This window comes from Lissotriton vulgaris, chromosome 8 (assembly GCF_964263255.1).
Source record: "Lissotriton vulgaris chromosome 8, aLisVul1.2, whole genome shotgun sequence".
Classification (NCBI taxonomy): Eukaryota; Metazoa; Chordata; class Amphibia; order Caudata; family Salamandridae; genus Lissotriton; species Lissotriton vulgaris.
In genome coordinates, this window is record NC_141696.1 from 1,572,901,832 (window position 1) to 1,572,905,974 (window position 4,143).

A 4,143-nucleotide genomic window follows, 5' to 3' on the forward strand; every position below is an offset into this window, starting at 1 on the left:
AAACGTGCGGCTAAGAGAAGCCAAAACAGCACGCCGAACCACCAGCCCGGACAAGGGAGGAACCACGTTGGCCGGAAAAAGCGGTAAAGACACCACCTGCGTCCGAGGCCCCAGGGAAGGGACCCCCGGGAAGGACACGGGGGACATGTCGGAGGAGCAACCCCGTCCGGCAAAACCCGCAAGAAGGGCGGGGAGCGGAGGTACGACCCCCGCACGCCCATCCGCCCAGCAGACACCATCGCCACCAGGGAAACCTGACAGGCGAGGAACCGCAACCGAGGGCTGGGACCCAAAAGGGCGGGCCCGAAGAGCTCGTAGAACGAGAGAGGGAGTATGCAAGTGGATTGCGATGTGCATAGCGCACGAATCGCCCAAAGGCAACAGGGTGCGCGCCTTGGGAACCCGACTTGGTATTCCCCCGTGAGATCACCCATCCAGGTACTAACCAGGCCCGACCCTGCTTAACTTCTGAGAACGGAAGAGATCAGGTGCATTCAGGGTGGTATGGCCGTAGGCTGCAGGATACAAGGTGAGAGTCAGGCAACCCGCCGCAAGGGGCCCAAGTGGAGAATAAGCAAGCATCTGCCCAGAGTTGCAGAGTGTGAACCCGTGAGACGAGTAGGCACCGGCATGAGAATCCTCGAGTCCATGGAAGTATTCAAGCCCAAGACCCACCGAGGCGGGGAAACGAACCCAGGTCCAGGACCAAACTCAGTTACCGGGACTGCCGCCTCCAACCCCAGAGCCACACTGCTCCACCAACATGGAACGCTCCACGAATTTGCGGGACCTCCTTGCGCCGGAGCCGTGGCAATCCCCTCTGTATCTTTCCAAATCATGTATACGCGCCGCCGGAGCGAGCACTGGAACAACCGCGGGAACCCAGCAGCAAAGCCACAACCCCCGAGCAAGCAGCCTCCTCCGCTCCAGAACCAGGCCTGCACAAGGAGGCAGGCCAGCCGACAAGAGCCGGCTCAACACCGGCGCCGAGAGCGGGGGACCCAATCACTGTACGGGAAGATCCGGGATCGGCCAGGTGGCTCGAATCGCCAGCTCGGCCAAGGAGAGGGAACCCGGGGCGGAGGATCCCGCCGGGAGCCAAAAACAGGAATGCCCCAGGACATGCGTGGCAACCACGCGCGGGTGCCAGGCACAGCACCCCAAAACAAGTCCAAGCGCAGCCGGGTCGAGCACCCAGGAGCACCCCGGCCCTGCCCAAGCGAATCCAGCCGAGGACCCGCGAAATCAGAGGGCACGGGGGAAACGTGGACATCAGACCGAAAGGCCACGCGCAAGACCGGGCAATCAGGACCCGGAAGGAGGAGCAGAACCCGGGCAGGAGGGCCGAGTCCCCCTCCCAGAACCTATCCACCGGAGGCAGACCGAGCCGAGGCACCAGGCGCCGAAACACCACCGGGGTCAGGGCGAGACAAGGCAACGAAGGGAATTCCGACACAGGCGAGCCGCCGCCACAGAGCCGGACCCCGGGGGAAGTGTGGCCCGAAGGGACAGGACCGGTGACACCGACCCACCCAGGGCGACTGACCCGTGTAAAGGAACGCCTCACGAATAAGCGAGACAATCATACGCAGGGGCCACGCCAAACTCCTCCGAATTGTTCCAACCTTAGTACATGAGTGGCCGATGCGAGCACGGCCAATACATGGGGACAACGAAGCACAGGCGCCAAGGCGGCAGGCCAGGAGGAGTGCCAGCAACCCCCGATGCACGAGGTGCTGAGCGTCCGCCGGAGAACCCAACGACCTCCAAACGACCCGGCGCCAAAGGACGCCCCCCCCCCCCTGCAAGAACCAGAGGGAAGTACCGGGACCAGGCACACGCCCCCCCGAAGGAGGACAAGCCCGAGACGAGGACCGAAGGGACCACCGTACATAGGCCCGGAAGCCGACGGCCGAGAGGCCTCATTCCCATGTGGGGGGGACAAAACGGGGCCGTGAGGACGCACACGGCCAGACAGGGAACCCCAAGACCCACACCCGGCGAATAAGAACCGCCAAGCGGGCCAGGAGCACCGTCCCCACCCATGGGCCCAGAACAGAACCACAGGCGAGACACGGGAAGGAGAAGGTATATGGAACGCTACCCCACCTCGTCGGGGCCATAAGTTCCACCTCCCTTGGCGACCCTTTAGGCCCTCGCGCCTGGCCGCTGACCAGACTTCAACTCACAGGAAGCGGCCGCGAGGGGCGTAGCTCGCCCGACCCGAGCAGCAACCTGTACAGCTATGTCTGCAAGGGAGGAGGTGGTCGTACAAGCACGCTTCATTTTTATTATATGTGCTGCCGAAGCGCGCATCACTAACCTTCCGAGGAGGTGGATCCCGCGGAAAACCGCAAGACCGGTCACCGTCGCTGTGGAACCCCCCAGGCACTCCCTGTGGGGCGTCCACTCACGGGCACCCACAATGTGGATGACAGGCAGCCTTAGCGATGTGGGGGCCGTCCTGGCGAATAAGCAAGCTATTGCTCCGAGATGCAGAGTGGGACTCCATGTCAGGAATGGGCACCGAGGATAAACAGGTCGGAGGGATATTTGAGCCCCCGATCCGCGAGGCGGGGAATCGAACCCTGGTCCCGGGCAAGACCTCTGCTTCAGGGTCTGCTGCACAAACCATTGAGCCACACTCCACAACCTGGCGCGTGACCACCCAGCACCGGGGCCATGCAAAAAACGTCTGTCGCGTAAGCGCACAACACCCCCTAAGGGCCTCAAGGCGCCGGTATGAATGCCTAAAGCCCTCCGAGGACCAACCAGGCCCGACCCAGCTCATTCACTGAGAGCGAACGAGACCAGGCGCTTACAGGGCGGAAAAGCCCAATGTCGCAGGGGTACCCACAGGCACCCCCAGAGAGACGCCCCTCAGGTGGAGGCAAGGCTTCCAAAGCCTCGTGGGGGCCGGGTATGCGAAAAAAAAACGCCATCCGTGCCCAGAAGATCCTTGCCCTGTGGCAGGGGACCGACCCCGGTACACGGGCCAAACCACACTGGAATAGCACTACAGCCCTGGCCGGGTTCGAACCCCGGCCTGTGAGGGCTGTCCGTACCGAAGGCCCAAGGCCACGGATCCAACAATGCAGCTGCGAATTGGCATTCAGTGTGGACTTTCCACTATCTCAGCACCGAGGTGAGAATTATCAGGTCCTTGGAATTTTGTGCAGCGAGCCCCTTCGGAAGGGGCGGCTCCGTCGCTGGTGACGGAAGAGAGGCCAGGACAAAATGAGGACGATTACGGCCCCTTGCAGCGGACGCATCAGGCCCCTGTGCCCTTAACCTGGCTACCCCAGACCGGCCATGGGGGGAACACGGGCCCCCCCTGATGACAACTGGAACAGCCGTGTCCCCCTGAACGCGCCCCAGGCACCGGGGACAATACCTTGCAACAGCCGAGCCGCCCTAGGACGGCAGACTGCGGATCGGGTGGACCAACCCCATCACCGCCCCCGCAGGGACGGACCCTTCGCGGGGGCAGGCCCACCAACGGCAAAAGCCTTACCTGCGCGTCCTAGCGCCCCGGACCCTCCTCAGGGCGTCAGCACCGCTCCGCGTGCCGCCGCGCCTGCCGTTAATTGAATCAGCAGCCCTGGTCGATCCAGAGGCCGCACCTGGCCGAGCGACGCCCCGCCCCCACGAGGCGGGTCCAGGAAGAAAACCCCGTCAGGAGGCGGAAGCGACCAGCGCCGGAGATCCGAGGCAGCAGATCAAACACCCGTACCCGACCAGCCGAGCCCCGGGGACCCGCCGACCGACAAGGTAGGTGCTGCGAGGCTCCGTAGTACCGAAGCACCCTTCTACAACATTAGGGAGTAAATGTATGTTTAATGCCTCCCTAGAATGAAAGTCAACGTAAAACGCCATTTTTTATGAGGAGACCAGCAAGCTCAGCATCACTGCCGCCCATTCTGGAGTCTGTCTTAGACACTATCGTTCTCAAACTCCCGCAAGCGCCGCAGCGACCCCGTGCGAGGCACGGTACACGCAGGCAGGCCAAATCACGGGGGCACGGCCCAGGGCCACCCACCGCGACGCGGAAATGGCACAAGACTGGGGACGCCGGGGATTGAACCCGGCGCCCCCTACATGCAAAGTATGCGCACCACCACTGTGCAATACAACAGCAGACAG

General features: G+C 63.1%; 1 non-coding gene across 1 annotated transcript; it reads right to left on the minus strand.

Annotated features, from left to right (window-relative positions):
* Nucleotides 1-757: 757 nt before the first annotated feature.
* LOC147700449 (U6 spliceosomal RNA) lies at nucleotides 758-864 on the minus strand. Its single transcript, XR_015299514.1, has one exon. It is a non-coding gene; the product is annotated as a U6 spliceosomal RNA (small nuclear RNA).
* Nucleotides 865-4,143: the final 3,279 nt, after the last annotated feature.